The sequence below is a fragment of the Kogia breviceps genome, chromosome 8 (genome assembly GCF_026419965.1).
Source record: "Kogia breviceps isolate mKogBre1 chromosome 8, mKogBre1 haplotype 1, whole genome shotgun sequence".
Taxonomy (NCBI): Eukaryota; Metazoa; Chordata; class Mammalia; order Artiodactyla; family Physeteridae; genus Kogia; species Kogia breviceps.
In genome coordinates this window covers 46,751,050-46,769,671 of record NC_081317.1, presented here as the reverse complement: position 1 = coordinate 46,769,671, position 18,622 = coordinate 46,751,050, and the positions used below count along the sequence as shown (strand labels likewise).

Sequence of the window (18,622 nt, the reverse complement as noted above, 5' to 3'; positions counted from 1 at the left end):
TACTTTGCTGCACTTCACCTCACAGACCCTCTGACACGCTGGGGAGATTCAGGGAGCAAAGTTTGGGGTTAAGAAGTCTAACAGTGGAGGGAAGCGAGGTACAAAAAGGACGTGGGATAATTCATCACTCTCCTTCCACTACTCACTCCGAGGTTTTACATAAAATATGCCTGGTTTTCTCTGTTCAAGCCATATAGCAGTTTAACTGAAAAAACTCGCAATTTCAAATTCTTTATTACCATGCCATTCCCTATTCATTTTCAGCTTTAAAATAAGGGGAAATAAATGCACGAAAATGAGTTTTGAAATAAAAAAAACATCATTGAGCCTGTTAACCTTGTGGTTTTGCCTGTAATTGTCTTCCTTCTTTTTCCTTATTCCTCTTGAACTGGCATTTTTCCCTCTAGAGGAGCTAAGGGGGGCCGCTTTTCAATGACTTTATTTTCCTCTCTCAATTTACCAAATCTTACTCTATAAGACAATTTTATGTTTAATGATGAGAATATTGATCCCTAAATTGGCCAGCTCTGAAAACATAATACGTTTTATGTGTCAAAAAAGTATATTTGGCTTCAAAATCTTGGCACAGAAAAGAGAACAGATGATCTTAAAAAAATCAAAAGCAATTTAACACAACTGATATTTACTAAACAGAAAAGCACCAAACAACACATCAATAAGATACCTCCTACCCTGCAGGCATCATTTATACCTAGTATGAATTGTAACACCATCGCCTTTCAAAAGATACTTATAATTTTCATGCATGAATGCATTTATTCATTCAACAAATTTCTTCCAATAACCAACTACGGACAAAACACTATTATTAAGTGCAGGGCATACAAAGATGAAAAAGACACAGCCTTCGTGTACAAGGAGCTTCTAATCAAGAAAAATAGACAAAGTACTTACAATATCTGTTGTGGAGCTGAAGAACTTGTTTTCTGGAGCCAAACTGCTTGTGTTCAACTCCCGGTTTTGCTACTTACCAGCGCTCTAAGCCTCAATTTCCTGAGTAGAGAAAGGGGTGGGGGCGGTAATAAGAGTTCCTATCCCACGTGTTTGTTGTCACGGTTAAATGAGATATGGTTCACGTGTGCTTGGGGAAGAAACTGTCTCACAGTGATTAAGAAATATGATTACTGTGAAAAATTACTACTTCATGATACTAAAATACTCTCATTTGTACTCACGAAGGTTTGGAAGCCATGGGACATTCAAATAAAATGGTTCAGAGGAGGGATGCTCACATTTGTTTGGTGTTAGAAGGATGCTCAGGATGACTTTATGGCATTTATGACAGACAGTAAAGGAAGAATAAAATTATAATTTATAGAGATGAGGCAGGGTGCAGGAAAGGGAGAATACAAATTCAATGTAGAATATTTTTTAAAAATGTAGAGAACAGAAGAAGTGTTACCTGCCAGGACTGCAGAATTTGACACCAGAAAAATATGTAATGGGGTTTTCTCTAATCAACGCTGTTATCAATACTATTTTCTTTTATATTTTCTCTCTTAAATTCTGGCTTCATGTCCTTGTATCCTGGGGGGGGAAATGGGCTTTTGGATTCTATCAAGTCCTGACTAAATTAAGAACAACTACTGCTTCTCCTACTAGTAGCATTCCACACTAGTTGAATTACCTGCTCAGGTGTGAGTAGTAGAGACCCCTGTTCTTTTGGGGTCTCTGCTAAATGCTACGGATGGTCAGTGAGTACTCTCATCTCCATCCAGCCAGAACTGAAACATCTCCCAGTTCTTTGTGAATCTGGAACCTGTCAGTAATAGAGCTTCCTGGTTGGCTTTTCTCTAGTCTGTGGAATCTCAACCTATGTGTACATGGTTTATCCTTCAGGAGGAGATTCATGGAAATGTATATGCAAATTCCTGGAGCTTTTTCTTAAAATAGCTCCTTTATCTCCAGTTCTTTGTGCTGTAAATTCCAGAAACCTCAGCTTCCTCAGCCTCTGATCCATGTCTTCTCAACTTTTTAAGACCTTAAGACCCTCATGCTCTGCTAGGAACTTGTCATTTCTGCACCATGATCTGTAAAGTTCTCCTGGGCATAAATTCTGGATAATCATAGGACTCATCTCACTTGTTTCCCCTCTCTAAGGAGCACAGTCTTTCTCTGATGCTGTCTAATTTTTTAGAACAATTGTTTTATGTATTTGTCCATTTTTAAATTTGATTATGGTGAGAGAATAAGTCTGGTTCTAGCTCACTCCACTGTGAGTGAAGCAGAAATTACTCCAATTGGCATCCTATGGTTGAAGAAGCATCCCAGGTGGTTCTAATAGAAGGCCAAGATTGGAAACAATTAGATCAGGCATAGTAGTCACCTCCTTCTCTACATATTGGGAAGCTTCTCCACAGCACCCCTGTAGCCTTTGCGGGGGACTATTCCTTATCTTTCCCTGGGGGCCATGCTTATCCCACATCAGCCCCTGAGCATAACAATTCACTGGCCACAATGATTTGATTCCATCAGACTTATGTTTGACATAAGTTCTTCTGGGAAAGAGCTTTCCTTTTTTGCCCTCTGGAGGGGAAACTGGCACGCTCTAGGTTTGAGGAAGGTGTCTTAATGGCATCATTTGTGCCCTGACTCAAGCTGAGCTTAAAACCAGATGCACTCGCTACTGTTGTATATTTTGACAATGCAGCTCTCTTTCCCAAATACTTGAGGCAGCAGCACTCGTACAAAAAAATCACCTGATCAAACTCAGGCCATTATCCATAAATGGTGAATGACTGATTTTTTTTTTTTTTTTTTTTTTTTTTTACTAACATTGAAATATTCTTTAAAATAAGCATAGTAGGTGGGAGAAGTTAAGAGCCATTTTTTTTTTTTTTTTGGTAAAAAAGAATCTGGGCTTCCCTGGTGGTGCAGTGGTTGAGAGTCCGCCTGCCTATGTAGGGGACACGGGTTCGTGCCCCGGTCCGGGAGGATCCCAACCCAAGAGCCGCAGAGCGGCTGGGCCCGTGAGCCATGACCGCTGAGCCTGCGCGTCTGGAGCCTGTGCTCCGCAGCGGGAGAGGTCGCAGCGGTGAAAGGCCCGTGTACCGAAAAGAAAAAAAAAAAAAAAAAATCATTTTCACTGTATTTTAAATATAGTAGTCCAGAAGCCAAAACAAGCCTTTCAGAAGTTAAGACTTCATGGAAGCGAAATCAGAAGAAAATATACTTAATGATAACATGTCAATAAGTATAGGAATTCTAACTCATTTATTCTTTCAAAACTTATTATTCACTAATTTGTCCACTAAAAATTGTCAGTTGCCTATTATTACCTAAGCACTATTCTAGGTTCTGGTGACATAGCAGTGCATAAAATGGACAAAATCCCTATATTTATGGAGCTTGTAATTTACTAGGGGAACAGGCAAGAGGCAAACAAATAAATATATATAAGACATAGTCAAGGACATAGACGATATACAGAATGAAACCCAGCAGTGAAAAATAGAATGGTAGCTGGAGGGGACAGTGGGTTAAAAAATGAGTTGGTTTATTTTATTTGTCTACTAGCTAGATGAGAGGGATAATAGCATGAACTTTGCAGCAGGAACTCTTCCCGTCTGGATTGCTTTCATTTTCCCCTAATATCTGCAAGTCCAGTTCTCTTATATGTTCTGCTCAAATGTTACCTTTTCAGTGAGGCCTTCACTGGTCACCTTAGTTAAGACTGCACCCTTCTCCATCCACCAGCACTCCCTATCTTATCTATATCTCCTACATTTTCATTATTGCTTCTGTTTATTTTCTGCCTCAGCCCCACAACAATGGAAGATCCACAAGGGTAATAATGACTTTCTGTTGAGTTCACTGCTAAGGCTCTAACACCTGAAACAGTTCCAGACATACACCTGGTATTTAATAGATATTTCTGGTTGAACGTAAGTGAGCCAGCAGAGGGTTTGACATATGTTTGAGGCACAGAAAGGAAGTTGGTTGGCGTGAACATAATGAAGACTGTAGTGAATAATGAACAATACACAGTCCCTACCATTAGCACCTACTTTCTAATAATATGAAATAACTAAACAGACAATCCCAATCCAATGTGCTGAGAGTTATGGGTGTTCTGGTAACACACAGGGGTTCCCTTCTCTGATGTGGACTCAAGGAAGGCTATACAGAAGTGTTGATATCTACAGGAAGACTTGAATGTAGGGTTATCCAGGCAAAGAAAGGGGAAGAAGCCCTTTCTAGGCAGAGAGAACAGCATGTGAAAAATAACTGATGATAAGGAAGAGTGGGCCACTTCTGGGAACTGTAAATACTTTAGTATAGCTAAAGCCTACAGGGTCTTTGATGACCTCTGAGGACACTGGACTTGATGCAGAGGGCAAGGGAGAGTCACTGAAAGGTTTTACACAGTGAGTCACAAGATCATACCTGTGGTGTTGGTGAGAATGATTGGAATGTGGATATTGGCATCAGTTATCTTGGCATTAGGTGATGGGGGACTAAACCTACAGAGTGGCATTAAGGATGGAAAGAAGCAGAGAGGTTTGGGAAGTCTGGTGACAGTCAGTGCATGGCTTTCCCTGGGACAGGAACAAGAATCTGTAGTTCAGGAAAGAAGAGGCAAAGAATACTTTACTGCCTTTCTCTGGTCAAATATGTTGTTTGCAAAGTTAAGATTAACTCCTAGAAAAATTCCATAGCTGAACTTTTCTATCTGTTCTCCTTGAAGTACACACAAATTTACACTGTTCCTCAAATTATCACTGTCCACACATGGGGCTTCAAGGATAAAACTGGGGAGGGACTCTAGTTCTGTTGTATCAACCATCGGAAGCACTAGAATGTTAGAGCATCTTTTGCAGGACCAGCTAAGGTATCAGGTGTTAGTGTAAGAAAAAAAATTGTCTGGAAGAGCAGAAGACATCTTTATGGACCTTTCTTCTTACTGTCTTCTCTAAAGCCCTCATTCCTTTCTTTCCCTTGACTTCACCCAAGAGCATTACGTTTTTCCTTAAGACTGACATAAGAGACATTGTTGTATTCTGTTCAATCTGTAGTACTAATTCTGCCACTTTCATCACCCTTTTCTCTTTCTTCTCTTCATGTCTTACTCATATATCTCACACACATGCACATGCACTCACACACATACACAGGCATGTGCATACACATACATCCATGCCACACACACACACACACACACATCCTGTATTTTTACGCTGGAAGCTCCACCATAATACTATGGTCTATCCTTCCTGATTTTTCAGCTCCATCATGCAACACAAGTTCTACTCTCCAAAAATGTTGGTAGAATGAATGCATGTATGTTAGACGTGAAATGAAGAATGGTATTTCATATTAATAGGAACACATCCTGAAATACCCAGAGCTGGAAAAAAAATAAAGCAGAATAACAGTACTAAGAGGAAGAGAGGAGATGCCACTATTGTACCTGTGTCTACTGGGGGACTTAACAACAAAAACATATTTTCTCACAGTTCTGGAGGTCGAGAAGCTCAAGATCAAGGTGCCGGATGATTTGGTTCCTGGTAAGGACTCTCTTCCTAGCTTGAAGTCGGTTGCTTCCTCACGGTGCCCTCACATGGTAGAGAGAGAGAACTTTAGTGTCTCTTCCATTTATTTTTTTAATAAGGGCACCAGCCCTATTGGATTAGTGCTCTAACCTCATGACTTCATTTAACCTTTATTACCACCTCACAGGTCCTATCTTTAAATATAATCACAATGGGTGTTAGAGCTTCAACATGTGAATTTTAGAGGGACACGATTCACTCCATAGCAATATGCATGCTTACTGAATCTTTGATAATGTTCACATACCCAGTGCTTTCATGTTTCTGTGTCACCAAGATTTTTCATATCATTACCACCTTCTAAAATATCATGCATTAGAAATGGGGGCAGTGCTCTGGAGACTAGTGGTTTGCTGCACTGAGAGTCTGCATAACGACCTAGAAACAGACTTAGTGTTAAAGCTGAAGACGTACATTTGAATTCTAGCTTTGACATTCCCACTTTTGGAAAAGTTATTTACATTCTCTCACTACCACTTTAGGACAAGTTATTTACATTCTCTGAGACTCAGTTTTCTCACCTATAAGTTGGAGATAATACATCCTACCCTGTTGTTGTAAAGCCTAAATAAGTGTCACACAGAAAAATTTCTGAGCCATGAAAATTGGGCAACAAACCTTTCAACCTCATTCAGTCTAGTTACTTGTCTCAGTGACAACCATCAAGGTCGTACATCTTATCGGTAGGGTTCATAATAATTGGCACTTACTCTGTGCCAGACATTGTTATCAGTAACTTTACACACATAAGTAACAATACATGTGGTATTATCTAAATTAATACTCACAAAAATTCCCATGAAGTAGTTATTATTATTACCCTCAGGAAATAAAGACAGCTTCTACTGACATGTAAGAGGAACCTAGTGGTTAGTCATTCAGCCTACTCAGAGGCAGAAAAAAGCTAGAAAATGTAAGGCAAGAGGTCCCTAAACTTTGAGAAGCTACTTTTGATTTCTCTGAGGTCTTGGGACCACAGAGGAGGGTAGCTTTTCTCCAGCAACTGCCCCTACTTCCAAAAGGGGTCATGTATTAGTTTTCTATTGCTGCTATAACAAATTACCACACATTTAGTGGCTTAGAACAACATAAATTTATTCTCTTACAGTTTTACAAATTTATTCCCTCTTTAGGGAAGAATCCATTTCCTTGATTTTTCTGGCCCCAAGAGGCTTCCTGCATTCATTGGTTTATAGCCCCACATTACTCCAAAATGCTTTCATCATCACATCTCCTTCCCTGGCTCTGCTCTTGCCTCCGTCTTTCCTTTATAAGCACTCTTGTGATTATATTGACCTGACCTGGATAATCCAGGATAATCTTTATATCTCAAGATCTTTGTTTTAATGAAATCTGCAAAGTCCCTTTTGCTAGTTATGTAACATATTCAAAGATACTGGGATTTAGGACACAGAATTCCTTGGGAGGCCACTATTCTGCCCACAGATGACTACAGAAACCATCCCACAACAGCTTATAGACCAGTGGGTAGACACTTAACCTAAACCAGGCCAAGCAGCTTTGTCCTCCAAAAATTTGGTAGTTGCTTATTAAGACGCTGAGGTTAGCCATGGGATCAGACACTGGAACTTCTTATAGAAACAGGGCCATCATCACCCCAGTAAACCAAAACCAAGTACAACCTGAAACAGGAGAGACGAGTTAGGATCAGAGACTATGAGGAAACAAAGAATCCCAGCCTGCAGGGAGGAGAATGAACAAATTCACAGAGGGAAGCAGAGTTTTAGGATGTCTTTCATTAACAACCTCTTTATTCCTTATTAAATCTAGCTTTAAAATTCCTGCTTCCTGCAACTAGACCAGTGTTAATTAGAGCGATGCTTGAGCAGGGTGGAGGTTGTACCTGAAAGGTCTTCCACCAATGCTAAAACTCCATCAAATTGTGGAGAGCAGTTGTTGCAGGCATCACAGAGGGTGAGTGGCTTGGAGGCTCCCAGGAACACTGAAAAGATAAAGCATCTTAGGGCATGGACAGAAGTCCCAAAATTCAGGACCATAGGATTTACGTACTATCCAAACATGCATTGGGGCTTTCACTATTCAAAAATTTGTTGTCATTATTTCCCCTCCCAATTCCAACATTGTACTGTGACCAAAGAAATGAACCTCTGGATCCTGTGAAGCCCTCGTGGCTGAAATACAATAAAAACAGCATTTACTAGCACTGCAATAGCAGCTGCGGCTATAGCTAACACAATAGAGGATTCACCAGCGCTATGCTAGCACTTCCCATGTGTTATCTCACTGGGTCCGTATAAGAACCCTATGAAGTGGAAGCATTATTATCTTCATTGTAAACATTTCAACACTGGGGTCATGTTAACCTACATGTTGAATATTTTGTGATTAAAAACACATTAAGGGGCTTCCCTGGTGGCGCAGTGGTTGAGAATCCGCCTGCCGATGCAGGAGACACGGGTTCGTGCCCTGGTCCGGGAAGATCCCACATGCCGCGGAGCAACTAAGCCCGTGAGCCATGGCCGCTGGGCCTGCGCGTCCGGAGCCTGTGCTCCGCAACGGGAGAGGCCACAACAGTGAGAGGCCCGCATACCGCAAAAAAACAAACAAACAAACAAACAAAAACAAAACAAAACACATTAATCTTTGAATAGTAAGTCCATAATCAAACCCATATGAACACTCACATGAAAAAGGAGATTTGAAGGGAAACTTTCAGGGAAGAATGGAGAAAGCAGTGTTAAGAGTTCCCACTGCCGAGAATGTACGGTCTGGCTTCTGTTCATCGTCCTTAGGCATGATTTCCTTAAAAAAAAAGTTCCTGAAGCTTTTTGTTCTAGTTCCAACTCCTTTTTTTTTTTTTTTTGTCTCTGACAGAAATCTCTCGCTTTTTTGTCTTCTACAAATGAATGTTAAGGAAAAGAATACGGGTTGAAATATTGCCCTTTTGCCCATGGCCTATTGCTTATATGCATGCACAAGTCTTAACCCTTTAGCATTCAGGGACTGGGGTAACAGGGGGAGGCCAACCTCCCTCCTGGAGTCTAGCATATGTGATTACAAACCTGTGGAAACTATTCTCTTTGGCTGTTGGATTCAGCCCCCGAATGCTTAACTGTTTTAAAATTGTGCAGTCTGAAGGCTCTAATTCAGCAGAGGCAGTTTCCCCTTCAGAATACTCTCTTTGATTACAGTTTTAAAGACAGCTTAAGATTCCAAGTGTCTTCTTTTTTTTCTGTAAAAAATGAGATGCTTTAGGTTTACTGGAGCTTATCAGTGAATTAGAAGTGGAAAACAACAATTAAGCATCTAATAATACTCTGCCTAAATCCCAGCTTAATTTTCCCCACATCCTTCACCTTCAGTTCCAAAAAGACCTGGCAGATCACTCTCCTTAAAATGCATTTATATCTGGCATTTGCTCTCTTAGAAGCTGGACTTGATACTGTGAGGCAGATAGCTGAACTCTAGGGGAGTGGAAAATTGAAAAGTGAGATATAACAGGAGAAAAAAAATAGAAGAAAAAACTATTTTTATTGAGGCTTAAAGGGGATAGAACCAACATTTCTGGGTTATACACGGAAACTAGGAGACCATAAGATGAGCAATTCATCTACCACCAGATAAAGAGAAGTTGCATTTCCAAGGATGAGGCTGTCCCAATGGGGACAGGGCCCCCATCCATTTGAAATTTTGGTGAATATTCTCCTATAGAGAAACCATGAAGATTCAGTCCAGATCTAGAAATGCCATACAATACAAGTGTTCTACCACATAGGCCCACAGAATGATTATCAGAATGTTTCCGTTTTACTGTGTGTATAACTAGTGAGGATATATTTTTCATTTATTTATTTAGCATAGTATGTATATGTTAACAGTCTGATATATACTGTGCCTGATATGTTTTATCTTGTTTATCCACTGGGTAAGTTTTTTGTATTTCGGGGGATATAAATTATTCATTTAAAGTCAGAAAACATTAACTTCCTTATCCAGCTACTTTTTCAATGGCTAACATACGAACACGGTATTAGAAGTGGCTGGTTACTGCAAACTTTACTTAAAGATTTTATTAATTCTTTTTTAAATTGGTAAACAAAATGCTGTTTACTTTTAAAAAAATTTTATTTTTTTATTGAAGGCGAGTTGATTAGATTGTATTAATTCTATATAGTCTATGTGGCTAAGGAAATTATATCCAAATCAAAGAAATCTATGCTATATAAAGCTGAGATCTTTTCACTTAGAAGACAATAAAATAAATACTTGCCAAGGTATCAATGTGGATGCATTAAGCAAGGGCTTACCAATGCTGGCTTTTTACAGGAGAATAGAACAATGAAAAAAATGCACATACCATGTTTCTATTAATCTATTCCAAAGGCTGCTTGCTCAACAGAGGATTTAGCTTAGTGGGGGTGACAGCTGCTTGGTGTGAGCCGTGACATTTCTAAGATGAGAACCGACTCAGAATTACAAGCCTTCGTTCCTTGCATTAATTGTAAACGTGCAATAAAAGAAATGTTCCCTTCTTGAAGATGGAGGTGTAAACTATGAGATCAACATATAATGCTTCAGAACAGCACTATGTGAAAATACTCACTTTCAGTTTACAAATTGCCACTTGCTCATGACTCTTTGTACATGCTGTTCCTTCTTCCTCCCAAATCTCTCTCTCTCTTACTTTCTCTGTCACACACAGACACACACACACTCCACATAAGCATATGCACTTCTTTCAACTAGTTATTACTCAACTTTCATATTTCCGTTTAGACATAACCTCTTATAGGGAGATGACTTGGACTCAAGTCTATTTTTATGTGCTTCTCCTAGCTTCTATCATTGCATCCTATACTCCCATCATAACACACATCACACTGTATGGTGATCGTCTGAACACTTTTTTGTATCTCCTAATAGATGATAAACTCTGTGAGAGTAGGAACAATATCTATTACACTCCAAGTCCGGTCTCTGCTCCCTGAAAGATATTCAATAAATGTTTATGAAATTAATGCTTCAATGAAAGAGCTTTAAAAGAATGACTTGTAGTCTATAACGAAGTTCACTGAATTGATGAATGTATTTAAGTACAAAATGTGCCAATCAGTCAAGGGTAGGTTGGCCAATGACAGAAAGATGATTATCACAGAGGCAAAGGGTAGAAGTGACCTTGCAAACTGCTTCTAAGAGAAGAAGCACCCTCACCAAGGCTTCATTTCTGCTGGTTTTGACAGTAGATGCATGTTCATTATTGAAATGAGTGTGTCAGGCTACTTAAGCCTGATGTCACTGAACATTTGAATCATATAAAGAACTCTTTTGGGGGCTTCCCTGGTGGCGCAGTGGTTGGGAGTCTGCCTGCCAATGCAGGGCATACGGGTTCGTGACCCGGTCCGGGGGAATCCCACATGCCGCTGAGCAGCTGGGCCCGTGAGCCATGGTCTCTGGGCCTGTGCGTCCGGAGCCTGTGCTCTGCAGCGGGAGAGGTCACAGAGGTGAGAGGCCCGCATACTGCAAAAAACAACAACAACAACAACAAAAACTCTTTTGGATCTGTTTCCAGGTGCTCCAAAGCAAACTTCTGCATACAAATCAGGTACAGGAAGTAATAATGAGAGACTGTCCCATGAGAGAGACAGAGAGAGAGAGAGCACACATACCTCACCCCTACTCTCTATACTTATGAATCAGATTCCTGGGCCTGCAAAATAAAGAACAAGACCCTAGACTAGAGTGAGTTCATGAAAGTAATGTCTATAATGGTCTGTCCATCTGTGTGGCCAACTGAGAATTCTGACAAAGCAGTCATCTGTCTTGTCATTCAAACTTCTATGTTAACAGCTAAACAAACCAGAAGCCCTCCAAATAGCAGCTTTTGAAATGGAAAAACAAATGGAAATCTATGAACCATCCTACATTTCCTGTTATTGTTAGCAATCTTTAAGGTTTTATTGAGCACAGAATATGCCCAATTCTTAACTATGCCACATGAGGAAGATATGTGATGTATTAAATAACATTTTCCAAATTCAGAATTTTTTAAGGAAAAAAATATTTTGCGGTCTAAATTATGTCAATTTACTCTATTACTTACCCAGAGTGTAAATTATTAATGCTTAAAGTCCTTATATAACTCTAAAGGAAAAATAATTTTTAAAATTAATTGCAAATAAGACTGAAAGTCTAATGAAATTAGAATTAACAAAATTAAGTATAATGAATGATATTGCTTTTTTGAAAGCAAAACTACCATTTGTAACTCGAACACGAAAGTCATGGCTAGGGAAGTTTCTTTTGCTTTTTGATGTGCATGTTCTGTTATGTCTTATGTAATGTAAGCTCAGGGAGAAAGAGAGAGTGGGGGGGGGGAGGAAAGGAGGGAAAAAGGAGGGGAGAGAAACACTTTATTTTGTTAATCACTCTGTCCTCGAGGTAAGATGCTTACACATGGTAAGTGCTTGATAAAAACTTGTACAATTAATAAAAAGGAATAAATTTTCTGACTGCTTTTCTCTATTTAAATTTCTGTGCAGCCACTGTTGAGGCAGTGATATCATTTGTCATTTACTCAGTGATAATGCTTCATTTTCCTATTCAGTAACTTTCTGTCCTTTACTCATTAGTCCGGGACAATAAAATTAGTATTGTTTGGCATTATTGTAAATTCAAACATGGTCATGAAAACCAAGCACTGAGACTTTCTTATAATGTGGTTGTTAAGATGATCCGATGTGTATTTAAATTCTTATTTTCAAACCCTAAAGATAAAAACATAATTCTGGATTTGATCGTGGAACAGAAAAAGAACATTAATGAAAAAACTGGTAGAAAGCAGGCTGGAGTTTAGTTAATAGTAATGAACCAATGTTCACAGATTATATTCTTATAATATATATATATAACTAATACATATATTAGTTCTTAACTTTTTTATAGTTTCTAATATGTATAACCAGTGTAGCCATTGCTTTAAATGTACCATGTAAATATAAACACATCCTATCAAAATATGCATATATATACTGGCAGGTAGAAAGCAACCGGCCAGTATGTATATGCATATTTTGATAGGATGTGTTTATATTTACATGATATGTATTGTGTGAAGGTGACTGGCCACACCTGTATCAGTCAGTGTTTATTAAGAAGAATTCAATCTACTCTATGTATTTCATGCATAGCAGGTTTTAACACAGGGAAGGGGAGGCTTCCTTAATCATTGGGACAGCCAGGAAAGCTAAGTCACCCAGAATTTCAGTTTGTAGCAACAAGCCTGTGGTTCTCAGAGGGTCACCAAGAGGACCTCTGGAGGCATCCACCAACTATCTCAGTCCTCAGCCTAATGCAGATGATCTTCAAGATACACCTGGAAGCCACTTCCAACTCTACAATTGCTCGTATGCCTAACTGCAACTCCAGAGAAGACTGGCCCACATTTCTCTTTTTCCTTCCAAAGCTCTCGTAAGTCCTCTCATTGGTAGACATTGACATGGAACCGTGGGAAAGGGAGGTTCTCAGAATTGTAGTTTTAACCTCTGTGATTCAGACAATCCAATACAACATCTTCAGTGAAACACTGGTAACCTAATGAGTGGCGTCTCATTGTTATAAGAATTTTGTTCTTATTCACTTAATATAAATGATATACCAAATATATGGAACTCTGTTCTAGAATGCAGTGACTATGAGATATGATCCTTGTTCAGAAACAGACTCAGTGGGACTCCAATTCAGGAATGCACTTCTGGACGAAGTCACTTGCTCACTTCTTGAGCAAGTCATTAGGGCAAACACTGAGTTAGTTTTACCTGGTCTGCAAGATAAGGAAGTGCCCAGGTCTAGTTCACTCTTATTAAGATGTTTATTCTAGAACCTCCCCAGTACCCTTAGATGTTTGATCTGTAGATGACCTGTATTAGCTCCAATAACTCTAGACTATACTGGATGAAACTCTTACTCTGGTCTCAGCCTAGGTTCTGGTCCTGATGGTGAAGGTTAAGGAACCAATATGTCTGTGTATACATTGATATGACCTTCTTAGTCCAAGAGAAACATCTTAAGGGCAGGGATGACATCACCTACACTCTTACTTCTCTTCCAAAAACAAACAAACAAACAAAAAAGATATATGTCACTTCCCTGCTGAAACTATTTCCACCCACATCATCTCACAGTATTCAAGATGAAACTCCAACTCTTAAGTATTGCATTCAAAAGTCTTTACCCACAACCTTCCATCCTGTCTTCTGAACTCATCTTCTCAAATGTCTTTGACAGTCCAGTCACAAGAGGCTACTTTGTTATGCTTTTGTACTGATGTTCACATAGTCCCTTCTGCCTGGGCTGTTCTTACCTAGAATATTTTCTTCCTTAAAAACTCCCTTCACAGCTTTCAGAGAAGGCACAATATACCACTCTCACCTGAAACTTCTCTAACAAATGGCCTCCTTGCTCTGAATTAATGGTGACCCTAATTTCTACAACAGCAGAATGCTTTGTACATTCTAGTAGCAGTTTTTGTGCTGAATTTTAATCATGTAGATAAGACACATACCTTCTCTATTAGAAAGTTATATCCTTGAGGGTAAAATAACCTACAATTTAGTCTTCAGATTCGTATCACCAAGTGGATTATGCTCAATAAAGTTTTAATTGTCTGAAATTAATAAAAATCTGACATTTGTATAATACTATAGTTTACAAAATGCTTTCACATGCATTATTTCACTTAATCCTGATAACAACACACTGAGGCAGATATTTTTATTATTTCTATATTGTAGATGAGGAAACTAAAGCTCAAGAATATTTAGTATCTGATCAGCACACCAAACACTCACCATCAATAGTTCTTGATTGATGGCTCACTGTAGACAATTGCTCACGGCTCTCCGTGCTTTTACAGAAAACAAAACCACCCGCAGTCTTCATGCCTGAACTTCATGTCAGCAGCCTGTGCTTCATATATATTATTCAATCATACAGAACTCAAGAAACACATTTTCAATCTTTCATTACAACTCCCTACACAAATGACTTAATATATGGTTCTGACTTCATCTTGGTTACCTTTCCTGTAAAATTAGCACCATAACACTGACCCACCTGTCAATCCTCCTGAACTCTGATTTGATTGAGATAGCATCTACCAAGTCTTAGGTATCCCTTAAAATGTAGGGGATGTGTAAATGCAAATGTTATTACGGAAAGATGGCGATGCAGCTATAGAAGGTACATTTCTTATTTCAACATGAGGAATTCCCTCTGTTGTCATCTGATAGGATTTTCCTACTGTGCTGTTTATTTAGATAAAAATTACAGACAACCTCTGTAAAGGATGGGATCATTGAGTACACATACAAATAGAAACACACAGAAGACCTTGAGTATATCTAGCTGGTTGTAATGGGGCACACAAAAATGTTGTGAATTGGAACTGGCCACGGTTTGAAAAGACTTTTCACTCTTCAGCCCAGGCACTCCCAATACTCCTGGAGAATCAAAATTTACAACTTCTAGTTTTCTGAAATCAGTTGCTTCAGGAACTTCTTGGTTAATGGATATATGTCCAAATCTCCGATCCACTACTGACTTTTATGCACCTCTCTGATTATCAGCATCTCATTCTTACAAAAACTCTGAAGTAAGTTTTTGTAGCATCCCCACTTTATAGACAAGGAAACTCCAGCCTAAATAGTGGGTGATTTGGAGATCTTACTCATGCACTATTACCCGTCATAGGTGACACTGCTAACAATTCATTATTCGATAGCTAACCACTTACTCTTTGCTTTTTTATTCTTCTTTACAAGGGGCGTCTGTTTTAGACCTCCCACTCTCCACCTGGTGTTTTGAAGTCATACAAGAAACTATGCAAATGGAGATGTTTCTTCCCTTTACTGCCCTCAGGGAGGATCCTGAAGTCCTAGGAGCTATGAAGCACACTTGTAAATCATCATCAGCTATCAGCCTTCCATCACTTTATCTCTGTCTTGCTCCCTGAGCTTTACCAGGTGGAAACTGATTGGCACAGCATTTTCTATCAGCCTGACACTTCAGAGTATAAACTGTGGGGTGAAATCAAGCTGCAGACACTAGCAGCTCCCGTGGTGTTGTGATAAAATTTAAATTACAACTCAGAGAAGACAGTGTATACATTATATGAAAATGCCTGGGCTCTTACATATGGTGAGAGGAAACTTGAAACCACAGCTTACAGTCTCACTGAATTTGCAGAGTGAAATGCTTCATATGAATGTAATATGAATTCAAAATACATAACAAAATGACAATAGATGCTTCTGCAAAAACTTGCTAAATATTAAATATGGATAAAGGATCTTGGTTAATTTAGATACCAGAGGTGTTTTGGTTTTAAAGTGCTATAAGCATTAATATTCATTACAGAAACAAGATTTGATAACCAGAGAAGGAACCCAAACAAAGCTTTGGTGATAAGAGGAAATTATCTTCTCAATGTTCAGAGAACATTTTCTTCTCCATTTTCACAAGTCAGAGTTGACACTAAAAGTTATATTCCCTTTAGACTGGATTTTCTTCTATCAGAGTGCTCTTTTCATAGCTGGATTCTTGTGTTTTAATTTTAGCTATTACAATATAATTGATTCCGGTAAAATGCATATCATAAACATTACTATTGATAGCTGGAGGGTTTTCAATCCAAGAAACTTTCCAATGGGAAAGAGGAGTCAAGTGAATAGTCTAGTACAGCAAAATAACTTCTATTAGCTTCTTTTTAAGTTGGAAATGATACATACTCCATTTTCAGTTTTTCTGAATCCATGCGCCATTGGGCAATATCAGTTTTCACCTTTAACATCAGCCAAATAGGTTTGAAAGGAGATAAATTGAGATTCAAAGGATAATGTAGTTTCTCAGGATATAATAAAGCACACTAAAATGAATGGAATAGCAGCTTGGAGCAAGTGTTAACTTTTTTTTTTTTTTATATACGTGTAATTGGTATCTGCTAGAACCACTTATTTAAAGGTCTTCCCATATTTTATTGGAAACTGGTACTTGAAAGGATTTATAGCATTGCCAGTAGACTCACTTAGAGCTGGACCACTGTGTTTGTGGAAGCATTCAGTTTTAATTCATTTTCATTTATATCATATAACAAATGCATAGTATTTTCCCTTAAGTAATCATTTACAGAAACACACAGAATCCTAAGTTTACAATGTCTTACTCATTTTTTTTTTTCTCTTTCTTACTTTTTCCTTACTAGAAAATATGTGGTTTCTAGGAGTACCTATTAGACAGGCATTCATGGCTAGGATTCTTTGGTACATTAAATTTGAAAAAAAAAAAAAAATCAAATAACTCCTAAAATAAAACTTTGAAGTGAATCAGCTATTTTTTTTCTTTGAATGTATTGTTATAGGCACAACTTAGGTAATCACAGCCTCAAAAGTCTATAACGACATTAGCCCTCCTATCTGTATTTTCTGTCCGTGTCATTGATCTGTCGCTCACTAGGTGACCTTGGGCAAGGAGCATTCTCCTGGTGCTTCAGTGTGGATTAGGGAAGTGCAAAAAGATAATTTTTCTATAAACCACAGACAGTACTTCAAAGTAGGAAAAGCACTAGGAAAGCAGGGTAGAGTCTGTTTTATCAGCGGCCATTGGGCTGCCTCCATTCTAGGTGCTGACTCCCTCTGGTGAACTTTCTTTCGGTGGTTTTGTGGCCAGGTGTATCTTCAGAGATAAGGAAGGTCCCCAGTGAACTCTATGGCACTTTGCTGGGGCATCTGTCCTATACATTGGTGTGAAGTTTTCTATTTTGTGGATTTTAAAAGAAATTTCCAAGTGTCTATTATATACATGTGTATAAAGCTATGTGCATGTGAAAAGCATTTCCAAATCATGTCCTCTGTTTAGCGTTAGTGCACTGATCACTAGGGTTTGTCTTAGGCCCAAATCAGAAACAGTCCAGTTCCTGGGCTTTCTTTCCCTACTCTGTCCTCTTCACCTCCCTTCTCTCTCTATCTTTGTGTTCTCTCTCCCATTTCATCTTCTCTTGATCCTCAGCCAGGTATAAATGATTGCTAACAGCTTAAAGGTCCACTTTTCCAGACAAAACAACATGGTTCCAAAGATAGAATTCAGGCAATAGCTAGTGAGTAAAAGCTTTTTTGGAGGAAATAAGGATGGCCACCAATTCCACTTAATCAAGTAGGTATCACTTTCATTCTTTCTTCTCTCAAGAAAGAGAACCCTAGGAGTGTCCCATATATCACACGTATATATACACACATAGGATGTGCACTATTTGCATAAGAGATGGGTAAGCAATCGATGGTTCACTAGTCTAGTAAGTGTGGTTAAGTCGGTACTTATATGCCAACGTAGTCTCCTATGTACTTTCAAGGAAACAAAATCACACGGGATTTTGAGACTGTATTAATAGGTAAGGACATCTACTGTTTGATTTTTATGACATTCGGGTAGAGACTCTTTCCCCTAAACTTCTGCTCTAGAGGCTAAGGTGAGTTGTCACCACTAGCCAGCAGAGATGGATGGACCTGCAGGATGGCAGCCAGCACAGGAAGCCTGCTGGTCTGGGGCTCCTTTGAGCTGCAGCTCTTACCACCAAACAGCACTTCTGTGGACCTCAGGTTGTATTTTCTGGGCTGCCTGCAATAGACACCTAACTTGCCAACAGGAGGCATATATTAGTTGGTCAAGTAGAAATGTTGTGCAATAACCTTTCTACGAGCAGGAATTGGAGGACGAACCAATACCATTGCTGTTTGAATGACATTTTCTCAATATTGAGCACCTTAGATTTCTAGGCAAAAGGGATGGCTTAGGCCACTGGTTCTCAAAGTATGATTCCCAGGCCAGCTGCATCCATATCCCCTGGAAAGTTGTTAGAAATGTAAATTATCCGGCCCCATCTCAGACCTAGTGAATTAGAAATGCTGATGGTGGTGCCGGCAATCTGTGTGTTGGCCCTCCAGATGATTCTAATGTACATTCAAACTTGAGGACCATCAGCATATGCAGTTTTGTGATGCTCAGTGAAAACTTTTCAA

At 39.0% G+C, this 18,622-nt stretch overlaps 1 protein-coding gene across 14 annotated transcripts in view; it reads right to left on the bottom strand.

Annotated features, from left to right (window-relative positions):
* The window catches only part of LINGO2 (leucine rich repeat and Ig domain containing 2), a 1,237,500-nt gene that overhangs the window by 203,929 nt on the left and 1,014,949 nt on the right, over positions 1-18,622 (bottom strand). Inside the window, exon 1 of one of the 14 annotated variants that reach the window (XM_059071175.2) lies at positions 7,438-7,459. The exons of the other annotated variants lie outside the window; for them this stretch is intronic. The gene's annotated coding sequence lies outside the window, so the exon portion shown is untranslated. Of the gene's footprint in view, positions 1-7,437; positions 7,460-18,622 lie in introns of those variants that run through there. 14 annotated transcript variants of the gene reach the window in all.